Source organism: Urocitellus parryii, unplaced genomic scaffold (genome assembly GCF_045843805.1).
Source record: "Urocitellus parryii isolate mUroPar1 unplaced genomic scaffold, mUroPar1.hap1 Scaffold_143, whole genome shotgun sequence".
Lineage (NCBI taxonomy): Eukaryota > Metazoa > Chordata > Mammalia > Rodentia > Sciuridae > Urocitellus > Urocitellus parryii.
Window position 1 is genome coordinate 365,907 of NW_027552018.1, and position 19,897 is coordinate 385,803.

Sequence of the window (19,897 nt, forward strand, 5' to 3'; positions counted from 1 at the left end):
TTTTCCCAATCCTCCTCATAAGTGGAAGTCTTTTATAGACTCCACACTTCTTCAGCATGCTTCAGTATGCATTTTATATGTCCTCATGTCCTATTCTGATGAACAAAAGCACTAAAAATGGAAGACAACAGCTTTAAATGTACCCAACTCACAGAGAATGTACCTCAATTTCATGATGCTATGCTGGCACCACAAAAGCACTAATATAAATATAAATATATATAAATATATATATATATATATATATATATATATATATATATATGTATATATATATATGTTCAAATGTATTGTTTTCTTTTTCTGTTTAATTGTGACCTGAATGATTTATGGGCATTTATACAAATTCATATTTTTTCTCATTTCTAGCATTTTTTTTTGTTACTGGGGATTGAACTCAGGAGTACCCGACCACTGAGCCACATCTCATCCTTGATTCATTATTTTATTTAGAGAAAGGATCTCACTGTGTTGCTTAGCACCTAGCCATTGCTGAGGCTGGCTTTGAACTCAGCCTCTCCTGTCTCAGCCTCTCAAGCTGCTGGGATTATAGGCATGTACTACTGAGCCCAGAGACTACTAGCATTTTTGAAGCCACTTATTTTTCATGGATCAATATTTGGAGCTACCAATAAAGAAAATTCCATGAGTAGATAAATTCTATGTCAATTCCTACCAAATCTGTAAAGAAGAAATTACACCCAAAACTCCTCAAATTATTCCATTAAATAGAAAAGGATAGAACACTTCCAAACTCATTCTATGAAGGAAGAATCACCCTGATAACAAAACCAGACAAAGATACCTCAATGAAATAAATCTTTAGATAAATATCTCTGATGAACATATATGCATAAACTCTTGACAAAATACTGAAAAATTACATACAAAAACATATTAAAAACATAGTGCACCATGACCAAGTGGAGTTCATCACAGAGATGCAAGGTTGGTTCAACCTATGAAAATCAAAACATAACTCATAAATAGACTTAAAAATATCACATAATTATCTCAATAATTGAATAAAGAGCATTTGACAGAATACAGCACCCATTCATGTTCAAAATGGTAGTAAAACGAGGGATAATAGGAACATAACTGAACATTTTAAAAGCTCTATTCCCCAAAACCCAAGACTAACATCATTTCAAATGGAAAAAAAATGAAGAATTATTTCTAAAAACTAGAACAAGACAAGGGTGCCCTCTTTTACCACTTCTATTCAACATATGAATATTGAAATTCTAACCAGAGCAGTTTGGTTAAATAAATTAAAGGGATATAAATAGAAAAAGAAGAGCTCAAAGTGTCCCTATTTGCCAACAACAAGATTCTAAAACTACACCACAAAACTTCTAGAACTCATAAACAAACTCAGCTTAGTAGCAGGTTATAGAATTAACACCCATAAATCAATTATGATCTTGTACACAAATTATGTATCAGCTGATGAATCACAATAGGCTCAAAAAATTAGAAAAACAAAATAATTGGGAAACAATCTAAGAAGTGAAAGACCTCTTTTATGACAATTACCAAACACTAAAGGAAGAAATTGAAGAAGCCCTTAGAAGATGGAAGATTTTCAATGGTCTTGGATTGGCAGAATTTATGTTATCAAAATTGCCATACTACCAAAATTCTATAGATTTAATGCAATTCCTATTAAAATGTCAATGATATTTTACAATGAAATAGAAAAAGCAGTTATGAAATTCACTTGAAAAAACAAGAGGCCCAGAATATTCAAAACAATCCTTAGTGAAAAAAGTGAAGGAGGCAGCAGGCATCACAATATCCAATCTCAAATTATAATATAGTGCTAAAAATGGCATGGTTTTGACACCAAAACAGGCAAAAAGTCCAATGGAACACAGAAAACATTACAGAAATCACATAAATATTATTATCTCAAACTAGACAAAGGCACCAACAACATACATTGAAAGAAAAGACAGCCTCTTAAACAAGTTGTACTGAGAAAATTGGAAATATGTATATGGCAGAATCAAATTGAACCCATATCCCTATTCCTGCACAAAACTCAACACAAAGTACATCAAGAACTTAGGCATTAGACCAGATATCCTGTACCCATGGAAGAAAATATAGGCCCAACTCTCCATCATGTTGGCTTCCTCAATAAGGCTTCTAAACTGCAACAAATAAAATCAATAATCAATAAATGGAAAGGTAACAAAGTAAAAAGATTTCTCACAGCAAAGAAAATTATCAGGAACATGAACAGAGAGCCTACAAAATGAGAGAAAATCTTTACCACCTGCACCTCAGAACATTAGTCTTGTGGATATGTAAAAAACTCAAAAAACCAGCTCAGGAGGCTGAAACAGGAGCATCAAGAGGTACTAAACAACTCTGTGGCTAAATAAAATTCAAAACAGGGCTGGGGCTGGGGCTCAGTGTTAGAAACTTGCCTTGCCGGTGTGAGACCCTGAGTTTGATCCTCAGCACTACATAAAAATAAATAAATAAAAAACAAATAAATAGATAAGTAAATAAATTGTGTTCATCTATAACTAAAAATAATAAAAATAAAATGCAAAACATAGGGCAGGGGATGTGGCTCAGTGGTTGAATGCCCTTGAGTTGAATCCCTAGTACTTGCCCCCATGGACAAAAATCAAAAAACTTAACCCAAACATACAAATAACCCAATACAGTTGGGCCTATATTCTCTTCTAGTGGGCACAGGATGTCTATAAATATGCAAAGAATCTGAACTGGTAGTTAATAGAACAAGAAATACAACTGGTCAACAAATATATTTTTAAAATGCTCAAAGTCCCAACAATTAGAAAAATGCAAATTAAAACTACATTGAGATTCCACTCTTGGTTCAGTCAGAATGGTAATTATCAAGAATGCAAGTCACAATAAATGCTGGAGAGTATGTGAAAAAAATGTTACACTCATACATTGCTAGTGAGACTGCAAATTTGTGCAAGCATTCTGGAAAACAGTACAGAGATTCCTCAGAAAATTTGGAATGGAAACCCCATTCAACCAGTTATCAACCCAGTTGATTCTTGATTTTATTTGTTGCAATTTAGAAGTCTTGTTGAGGAAGTCAGTTCCTAAACTGACATGATGGAGAGTTGGGCCTACATATATAACCAAAACACACTGTAGTATGTTAAAATCAACATACTACAGTGACACAGCCATATCAATATCTACAGCAGCCCAGCAATAGTTAAGCTATGGAAACAACCTAGGTGGCCTTCAAAAGATGAAATTTAAAGACAATGTGGTATATATACACAATGGAGTATTTCTCATCCTTAAAGAATAATGAAATTTATGGCATTTGCTGGTAAATGGATGGAATCTGAGATTATTATACCAAGTAAAATATGCCAATACCAAAAAACCAAATGTCAAATGTTCTCTCTGATTGTAAATAGAATAAGTTATATCCCATGTATGTACAAAATACACTATACTGTCATATATATCTTCAAAAATAAAAATAAAACCTGGTGCTGAAAGAAATTAAAAATAAGAACAGAGATAAAAAGTTTTCACCTAACACACCCATTTAGTAATGAATAGAGATGACTAAAATTAAATGGTGTGAACATCCTAAAGCAAAACTAAAAATAAATGAAGCAACTCTTATGGAATTATGCAGGTATGAGATCTTCATTTATTCAGGTCCTCAGCCTAGGTCTCTCCAATGTATTTGCAGACAGCACATTATTGACAAGTTTGGAAGAACCACAACAGAAAATGCATTTCAGATACTCTACTGCCTATATTACTAGTCCAATAACGTGACTCCACTCTCACAACACCAACACAAAAAGTTGTTACTTGACAGTGCAAACTATCACAACTCAGGAGTCATAGATAAGACATAGGAAACTACAATACAGACACCATTTGGAAAAGAATTCAACATTACACGTTTAACCAATAGCACAGGACACATCATCCAGGGAAATCTATTTCCTTAGCAGACACTCACATAAATGTGGAAAAGATATATATCCCTGAAAATGTTCAAATTTCAATACAGAAATATACGAAAGGTAAAATGCAAGGTAGCATGACTGCTTCATAGTTCATAACTCTAGAAACTCTTTCCAAAGATAATGCAATAGACAAAAGTGCCAGAAAAAAAGTTTGGAAAAGGGGTTTAAAATTGTGAATTAATTCAAAGATGAAGCAAAGAAAAACTGAGTAAATGAAGGAAAACAATGCAGGACATGGAAAAAAAATTCAATACAGATTCTGGAAAAGAAACAATTAGAAATCTTAAAAATGAAGAGCCCAATGCCTCAAATTAAAAATATCCAGTTGAAGTCAGACCCACAAACTAGATCAAGTGAAAGAAAAATATCATAGCTTGAAGGTGATGAAATATCACATTCACACAATATCAATAACAATTAAAACAATTGTAAACAACTTACAAACCCACTAGACACAATTCATAGACTACTTTTATGAATCACTGGTACACACAATGGAGAAGAGGTACAGGCTGCAGGCAATGCAAATTTTCTCAGTGAACAAAAGTAACTATTTCTTTTATATTGTGAAAGTTATGGACATCCAGGTATAAGATTTTAGAATACCAAGTGGACATGGCCATATGAGAACCTCTCCAAATCATAGTCTATAAAATTACCAAAGGTAAACTGAAATCTATAATAAGGGCCAAAGCAATTATAAACACATCAGAAAAATATTAGATTTATGAGTAGAAATTTAAAGGCCCAGGATAGTAGGAAATGGTATAATTCAAACCTCACATGAAAAGGTTAATAAAAGAAACGAAGAAAAAACTGTAAAATGGATGAAAAGGGTGGTCATCATGTTAAGGTGAAAAAATCAGAAAAAAATCCAATTATCATATTCTCTTCCTAACATATGGTATCTGGAAAGAGAAATTATGGAGGGAATATTAAAGAATAGGGATGGTAACTGGGGATGAAAAAGAGAGAGTAGGGAAAATTGGAATTAAGGAGAGTGGTCAGGATTCAAGTATTGTATATGAGTGTATAGAAATATCACTGTGAAATTCACTAATTTGGTCATTCAATAGGAGTTGATATTAATAGTTGACAAGAACACCTTTTTTTATAACAAGGACAATTTGTTATCATGTGACCATATACAAAACACAATGTACTAATTTAAAAATATTATTCTTACTTCTGCAAAGACATAAAATTTCAGAATCAAAATTAATGTAGAATTTCTTCACAATATCATTTAGATGATAAATTTCCTATAATTAATTACTAACTCCTGAATTCTATATGATCAAGAAAGATATTAAGAAAAATATGAATGGAATTTGAACATTTATTTTTTTCCACTGTTCTTTTGTGATCAAACTTTCTTACTCTTATTTACACAGGGCATGAACACCAAGAGTAACTCACTTTTGTGAGTCTTACCTGGATTGAAATTTACTGATGTTCTAGATTATGCTTTCATATAACAAAGAATTAGATTCCTGTTGCTATGTTTTGAAAAGTAATAAAATTGGTATTTTAATATTCAGATGAAAACATTGACCAAATACCTTTCAATACTTATTAATGTTTTAGATCTAGTATCAGAACTTTTTAATATGCTCTCCAAATCTGTATGCTGTATAAACATTTTATTAACTTGAAAATTATTTGTACAGTGTTGTTCTGTTTTTGAGATGGTTTTTCATGATGATGGTCAGGCTGATCTTAAATTCCTGGGCTCAAGCAACTGTCCTGCCTCAGGTTCCCAAGTGGCTGGGGTAAATGCATGTGTCTCTGTACTCATAACTTGTAATTAAAAAGAAAAAGTAAGATGAAATGATCATGAATTGAGAGAAAGACAGGTACATATATTAACTAGTGTGTCTTGAACTCAGAAAATTCTCTGTCTGTAAAAAATAGCTTTTTGTTCTTGCACAAGTACTTTCCCTTAGGCTTAAAAGCCTTCTAAAAAATTAGGGTTGTATAACTTTAGTTCACCTGGTTGTTATTGAGATTTACCAAGATAATATTGAAACATTTTAAGCAAAATAGTAAAATAATGACATACTTCACTACTTAAAACTGACCTAGAACTAATGTGTATTTTTCACAGATTCTAATATTCAAAAGTTAAAATTATTTTAAAAAATGCTTGTGTCCTAACTTTCATTATTAATTGGGCTCTTCTTTGTGCTTTATAACTCAGAGCAAATCAGCAATTAATTTATAAATCTATTTATAAACATCTCCTTTAATAAAGAATATAATCATCCCCTTCTGTGAGACTAATCAATAGCATCAAAGGCAAGAAATTAACAAATGCCAAGTACTGGCTTGGTCGACTACCATTTCTTCCCTACCTAGTTGAACAGAACCAGCAGATCTTTGTAAGAGTAGCTACGTTTCCATGTTGATCTCCAACTGACATGGAACACAAACTCCTCTTTAACACAATGGATGCTGAGGAGTCATGATGGGGCTTAGCTCTCTTGCATTCAATGAATCTACTTAATCTCTTCCTTTTGAGATAGAACTTAATAAATGCTCAAAACTTTAGGCAGTGATTCCAACAGCTTGTAAATTTTTCATTGCTCCGGAAAACCATTAGAAGTGCCATTCAAAAGTTGGCACCCACCCTGGAAAACATAGATATGGGGCTCCCTGCAGTTAAAGAAAATCTATTTCAAGGGATGGAAGGATTCAGGGAACAGATCTATTAGCCACATTGACAAAAAACTCTTGGTATCTTCCAGTGAAATTACTTGAAGCTCTCTAATAGCTTTGAATGATTTTAATTTTATGACAGAAAAAAAAGTCCTCAAAGGATAATTCACCAGAAAGGGCAAGGCTAATAGGAATCAGGTTCCTACAATGGGGACAAGGTCAGAGTGTTTAACATTTGTTGGCCAAAGCTAGAGGCTAAGTTGCCAAAGCAGAGTGCTGCTGCTTGGAAACAATTGTTAAATAAAAAATCATGAGTGCATAAGAACTAAAAAGAGTGTTGTAACTATTGAGTCTAAGTGTGTGTTACCATGAAGACTCAGAGTTTGGGATCATGTTATAATAAAAGCTGTTCATTACCAGACTGCAGGGCCAGTTCTGGCAGAAACACCACAGCAACAGAACTGACAGAGACAAAGGAATAATTTAAAACCTATTTATCCCCCTCCTTTTGATTATAGAATTGTCTTCATTAGACTTCAAGAACTACCACATATCCAGCAATCCCTATTGGCTATATATGTCCCAAAGGAATGAAATAAGTATGTCTAAGAGACATTTGTACTCTAATTTTCATTGCAGCACTATTGAAAATATCCAAGGTAAAGAATCAACCTTAGGATCTATTAATAGATGAATGGATAAAGAAATGGTACATACACACAATAGAATAATATTCAATCATTAAACTAAAGAGAATCCTGGTCTTTGTGAGAAGATACATAAACATGGAAGGCATGCCATTATTAAATTAAAACCATGCACAGAAAGATAAACCCCATGATTTTACTTGTAAGTACAATCTAAAATTATTTCCCATTGAACTGCAGAATGGTGCTTACCTGGGTCTGAGGTGGATGTGGGAGGGTTGATAGAGAGATTTTGGTCAAAGGAGACAAAAATCTCAGTTAAGAGTAACAATTTTAAAAGTTCTGTTGTACTTCATGTTAGTTATAGTCAATAATCATATAGCTTAACTTGAAAAATTCTGGGACAGTGGATAGTATGTGTTTTCACAACAAAAATAATAAATATGAGACGTAATACATATGTTAATAAATAAGATTTTATTATTCCATAATGCATACATACTTCAAAACTTGTTGTACATAATAAAGAAAGAAAGAAAGAAATACAATTTTATCTGTCAATTAAAATAATAAAAAAGAAAAAAATAGAAAAAAATGTTAACTGTAAAGTAGGTGGGTATAAGATCAACATCTTTATTGTGGTAGCTCTTACCTAAATTGAATGCTTGAATAGAACAAAATAGCAAACTCTCCCATGAGTAAGTAGTAAGGAGCTTCTCAACTGTTTCAGTTGTATATTTAACTATATATATCACAGACAAGGGCTTTTTCAATGATGACCAGATTTTGTTGTATCTACCAATGTAATTTGTCACATAATGAACAGAAACTGATGAGTATTAATAGGCAGATGAAACATATTTAATAATATTCAATGTCTATTAGTGACTAGGAAATTATTTTTAAAAATCAGAAGTATAAATCAATTAACCTATTAAAATTAGTTTCCATTTTTCAAAAGGACAACAAATATGAAGCAAAACATCATCTTGATTTGGTGTGCTTGTATAAGAGACCATACATAAATATCTGCTAGAATAGATTTTCTTATTTTAAGTATATTTTAGCCTTGTCTCTCAAGGCAAAAGTATACTTAAAATAAGAATATTTAGAAGAATTTGAGCAAAAAAGTAAAACTCAATACACTCTTTGAGAAAATGGACATTTAACTTTTATAATTATTAAGACAGCTTGAAAAGTAGCTGGCTATAAGATCAACATACTAAGTTTGATGTTTTATCCGTCAGTTAATGTTTAACATGCTAATTATGTTAAATTAATAAATTCAGTTCTAATCCAATGAGAGTTATTTGGAAAACCTGTGTTTTTTTGTTGTTATTGTTGTTACATTGATAACTTTATTAAAAATTGAATAGAACATAATTTAAAGGCTCCATATCCATCATCTTGCTCCCCACTTCCATCTTCACTGAGAAATTCTGCAAAATTTTTTTCTGGGTCTGCTGTTTTTGGCTTCTATTATTAACCACATCTTTATTTCCAAATCTGGTATTGCAACTTTTTGATCATTTTAGAATTAGCCTCAAGAGAATGATGTCTCCTATTGATCCATTGCCAAAGCTGTCACTTTTGTCAATTTTCTGATAGTCTTTTCCTGGATACATTTTGATCCTCCAGTTACAAGTTGCTTATATAGCCTTCAGAGGACTCATTGCATGTCTGTATTTATTTCATCACATTTTGAATAAAAGTTCTGCTCAATATGGCATCTTCTGCACATTCCTCCTACTGACTTTATTCTTTCTTTTTTTCTGACAAAATCTTGATTTTACTCAAAATTTGGACATCTTATATCTGTACTTGCTCCAAATTTAATTTAATAGAATCAGGAAAGTTTTGGAAGAACATTAAATAGGGTCTGTCAGAATCATGTAAAAAACAATTTTATACAAAATTTTGATGTAGTTCAAAACCTACTCATGTCTAAAAATATTACTAACAAAAAGTTGGAAAGTTTTCCTCAGATATAAAATATTGGTACCTTTGTTTAAAAACAAATTAATCTAAAGTGAGATTGTTCATTATGTTCAATCTTCAGAAGAATTTCTTTGAAATCAGAAACACAATGTAAATACCTGCTAACAACTGTGAAACACGTAATATTTTAAATGCACATCTTCTATCATTCAGTAATTTTACCAAAATCCTTCAATACAAAAATATAGGTACATGTAAATATTCATGCCAATTTATTTGTAAAATGTAAATTCAGCTAGGCATAGTGATGCATGCCTGCAATCCCAATAACTCAGAAGCCTGAGGCAGGAGGATTACAAGTTCAAGGACAGTCTCAGCAACTTAGAACTTGTCTAAAAATTAAAAAAAAATAAAATTAAAAGAAATGGGGATATAGCTCACTGGTTTGGTGACTCTGGTTGTTTCCACATAGGAGCCTAATTGCACTGTGACTTTTGTATATAAAATTGTGTTTTTATATAGAATGTAAACAAGATTGTATACAGAGGGTGCAATGATGAAATGCATAGCTTCACAGTGAAATCAAAATATCTTTCTTATATTAGGAAATCAACTGTAGTGTGAATGTCTTTTTTATATAAAAGAGTGCAATAAAAAGATACAACAATGTACACAATTCATAATATAATGTATAATATTCCATAAAATATTATGCTTCATATCTCTAAATAAGAAACATGGATCCTAAGGCAAATTAAAAGATTAATTTTGTTTTAAAATTAGCACAACATGTTACTAAATTGTCTCATTTCTAATAAGATTTTAGTCTATCATTTTCTAATTAGACAGGATGAAAAATACTAATGACTCAAAATCAAATGATAAACAACATAAAATAAAGAAAATAATGAAGAAATTAATATAAGCTGTACACAGAATGATGAGATTTGATCATTAAAATATCTAAATTTCTTACTTGCAGAGAAAATACCAGATTTTGGTTACACAGTTTTATGTTTAAAGCCTTGAAATTTGGTAATTTTTTTTGCTATATCTAAGAGATGAAGATACAATAATCAGAGTGAGACTTGTGTGTATATATAAATAAAAAATATCTAAGTATATTATGGCTAACATAATTGTAAAATGATCTCATTTGTCTTTAAATCAGTGGCTAACATAATTTTAAAATGATCTCACTTTTCTTTCAATCAGTGGCATTCAGGAAATGAAAATATAATAAATTTTTTTATGAATAAGCATGCACGTGCATTTCTAGTGATTAAGTTTATGCATGGATTCCTCTGAGCCACTTGTCCCCATATGTTTGGTCAAATATTATTCAGATGATGCACATGAAGGTGATTTTTTAATGAGACTGATTTGAATCAGTAGAGTGTGAAAGCAGATTACCATTTTTACTGTGGTAGCTCTTACCCAATTTGAATGTTTGAATAGAACAAAATATTATGATTAACTGAGTAAGTAATATGGAGCTTCTCACACCTGATTACCTGAACAGAAACATCTTTTTCTGCTTTGTTTCTGCCATTGGACAAAAACTGAAACATCAGTTCTTCTTTGATCTTGAATTGTCTGATGTTTAGACTGGAACATATCTTCCCTCTTCCTCTTCTATATCCCCAGCTTTCCTACTGCAGATTCTACAACTCCTCAGCTTTTATAATTGCATAAGCCAATTTCTTAACATAAGTCATATTTATGTCTGTACAAGAATGAATGTGTGGTGTGTGGATACAATGTTTTTTTTTTTCTATTTCTGTAAATAATCCTGACTATCTCACTATGGAAATCAGATACCAGTAAATTTACCATATAATTTATTCAACCAGAATGAGATTTTGAAGAAGTTTTAAGTCTCCTAAAAATTTCCAAATGAGGAAAGGAATATGCAGACTTCAATCATCATGTGAATTATTCATGGCCCATATCACACTTCCCCTAAAACCTTTTTAAACTGAAATACAATGAGAATGTAGGGAAGTACTATGTAAAGGAAACAACAGTAAGAGCTGTTTGTAAAATCAGTATACAGATTCTTCACCATGGTTCCAGATTTATTTGCCTACATAAATTAGAGTGAAAACAGCATCTAAGACGTTAGGAGGAAATTATGAGTATGTGATTTTTCTAGAACCATTAGGGACAGTTTTTTTTTTTTTTAATATTAGAGTAAAAACCCTTTCCATGAAATCTATGGACACACTTTCCTTGCCTTTTACAGTCACCTGTTCAAAACTTTCATTGAACATTTATTGTGTGACATTACATCTTCTAAATTTTGTAGATAAACTGGCAAGAATCAAGGACTACAAGATGCTTTTATGTAACCTGTTTCATAAAGGAAAAATTACAAGTAATGAAAAAACATATTTTCCAACAGCATCTCCTTCCCCTGAAAAAAGGCAGCAATCAAAATTAATTTAAAAAGAGCATCATGATGCCACAGAGAGTGAGGAATTTAGAGCATGTACAACAACAACAACAACAACAACAACAAATATATCCTTTTAATTCCAGAAACACAGGAGGCTTGTGGCATAAGGATTGAAAGTTGGAAGCCAGAATGGGTAACTATCTCAATATTAAACAACAACAACAAAAAACTGGGAATGCAGGTCAGAGGTAGAGCACTCTTGGGTTCAGTTTTCAGTGCTGACAGCAAAATCAAACTATACAAAAAAGAAAGAAATCACCAAATCAATTTCTTGACTATGTGCCTAAAATGTATGTACAATAATTATTCTGACATTTATTTAATATTTTTACTAAAACAACTAGATGGAAAAAGTGTAAACAGGCTCTCTGAAGCAACATAATCGAAAGAAGTAAATTAGGCCAGGTCTGCCTGTAATCCTAGCAGCTCAAAAGGCTGAGGCAGGATGATTACAAGTTCAAACCCAGATTCCTCCACAATGGTGAGGCACCAAGCAAATTAGCGAGACTCTTTTGGAAGGAAAAGTCAAAATAGGGTTGGAGATGTGGCTCATTAATTGATTGCCACTGAGTTTAATCCCCAGAACTCCCCCAAAAGAAAGCAAGTACAAAATAGTTAAGCAGAAAATTCATTTGCTTTTTAAAAATGTTTGAGAAGAAAATTTCAGTGAACAATATTTGTTGGAATCACACCTGAAAAATCAAAAGCAATCTGAAAGTAGACGAAAGTGCTCTGATAATAGCTGAAATCAATGGAAATTAGTAGCACTTGTGGAGGGAAATGAGATTGGATGGTTCCAGAAAATCTCCTTCTCCCACATGACTCTTTGGTAGTCCCTCCTGCTTTTAAAAGATTAAAGGAAAGTGCGTGGGCACTTGAAGTGAGAAAAGAAACTCATTGATTAGTTTTGATTCTTATTTAAGGATAGCAGTTACTCTCTCTTACTAGGTACTTTAAAGTTTTAAATAATTTTTACAAGGAAACCACCCATGTGTAATCAACAAAACTATAATCCTTGGCATAAATATGGAATATTATTAGTTTTAATTCAAGCGTGGCAGATTTGAAAAACAAGAAGAAGTGTAGAATGGAAAGATAAGCCAAGAGAAGATACTTAAAATGGGGAAAAATTTTAATAACTCCACAAAAGTTTATCCAAATGGCCAGTGAAAATATATTCAATCTCATTATTACTACTCAAGGAAATACAAATTAAAACCACAAGATACCATTACATACATATATATGACAGAACTTAATAATTGAAAATATGTATAAAGAGCAACATGATCTTTTATGTATTCTAATAGCAGTAAAATCTGTACTAGTTTGGAAAACTGCTTAGTATTATTTCTTAAACTTGAAGATATACATACTTGATGACAAAACATTTCTATCCCTGAATATGTACTACACAGTAATTAACTGCATAAGTCTACCAAGAGACATGCACAAGAATAAAATTATGTCATTTGCAGGTGTAATGGTGGAACTAGAAAACATCATGCTAAATGATATAAGCCAATTCCAAGAAACCAAAGGCTGAATATATTCTCTGATAAATGGATGCTGATCCACAGTGGGAGTGGGGGTAGGGAAGAATGAAGGACCTTTGGATAGCGCAAAGGAGAGTGAAGGGAGGGGTGAAGCATTGGGGATGGGAAGGACATTACAATTAAACAGACACTATTAGCTTATGTATATATGTATAATTACAGTACTGGTGTGACTCAGCACCATGTACACCCAAAGGAATGAGAATTTATGCTCCATTTGTGTACATTGTGTCAAAATGAATTCTGCTTAGGACAAAAAAATCACAGTACCTGGCACATAGTAGATGTTCAATAAATATTGTTAAAGTAATTTACACAAAAGAATGTTCATAATAGCAAGTTTTATCAGTAATAGAAAAACATTGTTGGGCTGGGCTTGTGGCTCACTTGTAGAGTTCTCACCTAGCAAGTGTGTGGCGCTGGGTTTGATCCTCAGCACCACAGAAAAATAAAATATAATAAAAGCATAAAAATTATCAACCATTCCCATTCCCTCCCACCTCTCATCCCTGTTTACTGTAAATATTCTTCTCAAGCTCTCAAGGGAATGGGAGTGAGAAGGGAAATTGCATGGAAATGGAAGGCGATCCTCAGGGTTATACAAAATGTCATATAAGAGGTAAGGAGGGGTAAGTCAAGAGAATACAAATGGAAGACATGATTTACAGTAGAAGGGGTAGAGAGAGAAAAGGGGAGGGGAGGGGAGGGGAGGGGAGGGGAGGGGGGATAGTAGACAATAGGACAGACAGCAGAATACATCAGACACTAGAAAGGCAATATGTCAATCAATGGAAGGGTAACTGATGTGATACAGCAATTTGTATACGGGGTAAAAGCAGGAGTTCATAATCCACTTGAATCAAACCGTGTAATATGATGTATTAAGAACTATGTAATGTTATGAACGACCAATAAAAAAAAAATACAACTCTCCATTTATGCATTTCATTGATTGTCAGTGTTTTTGCCTTTATCTTTTTAAATAAATGTACCTGACACAAAAAAAAAATTATCAACCATAAAAGAATAAATTACATCTTATGAAGAAAACTGGAAGAAAATTTAGTACAACACCATTATCAGTGATGCTTACATATAAGAGATGACAATATTCTTTTGTATATATGTACCACATTTTGTTTATCTGCTCATCTATTGATGAATTCTTGGGATTCCTTCCACCTTTTGGCTACCATGCACATCTCATTCTGTAAGGATTAGTGGTGTTGAGTACCTTTTTGGCCGTTTTTTTGGAAAAATATCTAGGTAAGTCCTTTGCCCATTCTCTAACCAGAATTTTAAAATAATTTATAAATAGAAATTCTTTATACATTCAGGACATGTATTGGAGACATGATTTTCATGATACTATTTAGTATTTTAGTACTAATTAGTACTCACTCAAAATAAGTTCAATTTCCTGTTACTTTGGAATGAGAATCATAAGAAATAAGGCTGGACTAGTGTGACTTAAGGTTATCACTTTCTTTAGGAATATAAAACACAATATCAGACCATATTTAAGCCACTGTTTTAATTTAAAGTGGCTATCTACTTCAGTGACAAGAAAAATCTATTTGTTAAATTACTATTTAAATAGTTTTTGAATTTTATTTCCCCAAAGCACATACATTATATGGTCAGATGGAAAAACATTTATATAATGAGAAATTGTTAGATATCATACATACACAGTTGCCTAAAATTTATTTTCAAATACATTGTTGAATTGCTGTTACTGATAGCAATATTTTAAAGTTCTTTTTGTAGAAAACACTTTTCTTTTTTGTTCTTTACAAATTGGTCCCCTCCCATGGTTGATTATAAATCTTGTTTTTCATTTTTTTCCTCATATTAATTCATATGAAGCCTCTTTATAAAGATGAATTTTAGTTTTTAAAACATTCTTCAATCATTATTTAATAGGAAGAAGAAAATAATCTCATTTCCCAATTTACAAATTCTTTATGATACAATTTTATATTCACATGAAAATATCAAGTCTGTCCTTCATTGCTAAAGACATATGTACTCTCTGACTTCAGCAAATTTAGAGTAAGCATTGGTTCCTTTTTTAGGAGGTCTGTAGTTTAAAGCTTCAGGGGAAGGTGTATTGTTACACCTCCTAAACCTTTTAGGCACATGACTTCACTTCTCTGTACTTCACTTCCTTTATTTGTGCCATGTTTATGATAAAAAGGCTTATCTTACAGGGATGTAATAAAGATTAATAAGCTAATGCATAAGAGAACATGGACAGAGAAATGCAAAAACAGTCATCTTTCTTTGGTTTAATATCTAATTTTTAAGTGTTTATAAAATAAGTCATTTATTTTAGTAAATTCTGCCAGTTTTGTGGGGGTACTTACCATGTGTAGGAACTCTAGTAAAAACGAATATAAATAAACTGTAAAATATCCACACAGGAATACTATAGAGCAGTTCAAATCAGTGATCAGATCTGATATCAACATGAATATCATTCAAAAATATAATGTTGAATGAAAAAAAGAAAGCTGTAAGCTCAAATATGATATGATGCCATTTACATAAAGTAGGCACATTAACAGGTAACAAAAGCATATAAAAAGGAAAGATATATACCAACATCATAATAGGTGCCTGCTTAGAGGGAAGGAGGAAACTAGAGAATTTACACACAAGAGACTAACAATCCATGATGTTTTCTTTTTTAAAAATGTTTTTAGTTGTAGATGGACACAATACCTTTATGTTATTTATTTGTTTGTTTGCTTTTTAAAATATTTTTTAGTTGTTGATGGACATTTATTTTATTTATTTGTATGTGGTGCTGAGAACTGAACCCAGTGTCTCTTGCATGCTAGGCAAGTGTGCTACCACTGAGTCACAACCCCAGCCCCTATGTTATTTATTTTTATGTGGTGCTAAGGATCAAAACAAATGACTCACACATGATAGGCACACTGAGCTATAGCCCAAGCCCATGATGTTCTTTTATTTAAAGGAAAATCTGAAGCAATTATGACAAACTCTCAACATATTAATTCTGGGAGATGTGTACGCAGGTATTTGCTATTTTATGCATTTTATCTTATAAAAATTGTGGGAAAATGAAAAAAAAGTCAATTTGAAAATAAGAAATGGTGTTGAGCTGGATGGACCTATTTAGGAAGAGTAGTCAGGGAGATCTTCACCAAGAAGGTGACATAGAAGGGCTGGGACTGTAGCTCATCAGTAGTGCACTTGCTGGCATGTGTAAGGCACTGGGTTCGATCCTCAGCACCACATTAAAGATATTCTGTGTCCATCTCCAACTAAAAAATATATATTAAAAAAAGAAGGTGACATATAAGCTGAAACCTGAGTTGAAAAATGCAAACCCTGCACAAAGTTCGGGGGGGGGGGGGGAGTTTTCCAGACAAAAGGAACCACATGCATAAGGGCTCTATGGAGGAAAAGAATTAAATATGTGTGCAGAATACAATAAAAATGGTGACCCATGTGGCTGAACTAAAGCAGGGATGTGGGTGAAGGGGTCAGCAGGTAGGTAGCACAAAGGTGAGGTGATACAAATTAACACCTTGGAGTCCAAGGTAAACTGAGATGGGATCCACTGAAGGGCTTGCAGATGCTATTATACTTTTATAACAGAGTTCCATCTGCTATTGGGACTATATTAGAAGGGATAAGAGAAGAAGGGAAACACCAGAGGAAGGCTGCTATGGTGATCCTAGTCACAGAGGATGGTGGCCTGACCTTATCATGGGGGTGGCAGTATCAATGAAGAGAAATGGATAATCAAAATATTTCAAAGATAGGTTGGCAGGACTTAACTGAAAACAGGATATTAGAACTGGGATGAGAAGAAAGTAATGGAAAGAACTTCTTCTTAATATAAAAATATTTGGTGTTTGCCCTTTTGTGCCCACTACTTTCAAGCATTCTATTAGATGTTGCTGAAAGATTAAAAAAAAATTCCCAGCCCCTGAAACTGTTTTAAGAAAATGGAATGAACAAGCATATCAAACTCATGAAAATCTAACCTGTAAGAGTGAATGAATGTAAACGTAACCTGATGTCATTAAACTGGAGAGTGAGGAAGATCAGGTTAAATCACTCATGGAAAGTGAGTTGTGAAAAGTGAGTTGTGCACAGAAATTTGCAGTGTGGGTGGACAAAGGCAGAAGAAATGGCAAAGTAAAAACACAAACTTGAAAATAATTTGGTAAACAGCATACAAAAAAGCAGACTATACAGCCCTCGAACAAAAGAAAAACATAATTGGAGGTAAGAGAGGCTCTCAGGCCAGAAATAACAGTAAAATGTGTTTATTTTCTAGATAACATTTACTGAGTACTTTCTATGTATCACACATGCAACAAGGCATTAGCACCCATTATTCATTTAATTTTCTCAACGATCCCATTGGGTAGATACCATTATTAAAAAGAGGGAAGCTAAGGCTCAAGAGAGGTTAAATAGACATGGATTACCACTGGGGAAACAACAGAGGCAGAACAGAGTTATGTTTGCTGCCTCAGTCTACATGCTTAGCTGGTAAGCCAGGAGCCTAGAGGTGGTAGGCAGAACAGTTAGAGCAGGGAGTCTGAGGTTCCTGGGCCACTTAATAAAGTTGTTCTGCAAGTCACCTCCCTGTGCCTCAAATTTCTCATCTATAAACTGTGAATTATATCTTCCCATAACAATTCAACCTTTCCACCATGGTTGCACTCAAATAGCACCAACTGAAGGCATTGATCACTTCCCTGTTGCAAAATTCAGTGCAAAATTTTCAAAACTATCATTATTGTCTCTTCCTGAAAGCTGCCTACTACACCTCCCTGAAACACTCTTTCCTGGCTTCCATGACACCACTTGTTGCTATCTTTTCTACTTTTCTGGCTACTTTTTATAACCTACTTTTTAGGTTCATTCTCCTTCAGCAAGCTGAGGATCCTTACACCCATTCTTTTTCCACTCTCTCCTCTCTCCCCAAAAAATCTCATTCATCTCCATGGCTTAATTTACCACTTATATATCAATGACTCACAAGTTTATATCCTGCCACTTCAAACTTAACATATCCTTAACAGGGTGCTGTTGGATAGGAGAAATAAATTCTAATGTTCTATAACACAGTAGGTTAATAATGAGTGAAAACCTTTAATTGAATATTTCAAAATAGCTAGTGGAGAGGATTTTGAGGAACCCTACCACAAACAAACAAATACTTGCAGGGGTGGATATGCCAATTGCCACAGTCTAAGCATTAAATATTGTATACATGTAATGAAATGTCACATTGTGCCCCATAAATATGTACAATTACTATGCAACAATTAAAAATTTAATAACATTTTTTAAAATTAACACATCCAAGATCAAACTATTCATTATTCCCTCTCCCTGCCCCAAACTTGGTCATATTCCAGTCTTCTCTACCTCAGTAAAAGGCACCTCATCCATCTATCTGCACAAATCAGGCATTCAGGGGCTGACCTTCATACTGTTCACATGCAAAACTCCACATCAAGTTTATTACCAAGTTTTGATGATATTTCTCTCTTAATCCTACCCCAATTGCTATCATCAGCGAAGCTACCACCATATCTTGCCTGAAATATTCTAATAACAACCTACTAATCAGTTTCCCCTCATCCACTGTGACCCATACAATTCACTCAGAATGATGTTCTCAAAATGTCAGTGTAAGCCAATTGCTCTCATCTCCACATAAAACCCATTAACATTTGCCCCTTACTCAAAAATGGCCTGCAAGGCCTGTATGGCCTGACTGTGGCCACTTCCCAGCCTCGTCTCACATCACTCCCTACTTCTTTAGTACAATCCTGTTAAATCAGCCTTCTCTCTATTCCTTGGCCACATAATGCTTCTACCCACCAAAGGGCCTCTGCACATGCTATCTTTCATCCTGGAATACTTGTCCTACAACACTTTTTCTAATTAACTCCAGCCCATACTCTGCAGACTCAAGGGCTATGGGTTCTGGAATCCTGTTTCATTCTAGGTCAAGGGCCTTCCACTGCTATCAGCACTCAGAAATTTATGTTTCTTTTCTTAGCACTTATTTTCTTCAGAATGGCATAAATATTCACTTGGCCATTTGATTAATTGCTCTCACTTTCCAAAATGAAAACTCCATGAAGACAAAATCCTTGAATACTTACTCTTAACATCAATTCTCCAATACCAGAACCATGCCTGATACCTAGTAGGTGCTCAATACCTTGCACAAACGCTTCCTCTGGGTAGTTCTAAGAAACAATAGTAGAAGGACTACACTATGCTAAGGACTTTGTAACTGAAGCCCACTGTTACCTCTGACACTATCATCTTCTGACAAGGAAGAATGACATGCTCAAAGCAAATGAGTGGGTGAACATGGCACCCTTGGTGTCTATTCTAGGGCCTTCTCCAGTGCAAATGCTGGCATTTCCATGTGGTTTTGTACCTACAGAAGATCCTTTCCCTTGTTTACTAGTAAGTAATCATGAGTTTTGTCTTCCAAGCTCTTGCTCTAGTTTTATTGGAATCATTAGCTAAGGTTTTCATCTCAAGCTGGCAGGTCACTAGCAATGTCATTTGTCTCCATTTCCCTCCATGGTACACACTCAGCAAATATTACTTGAAGAATTTCTG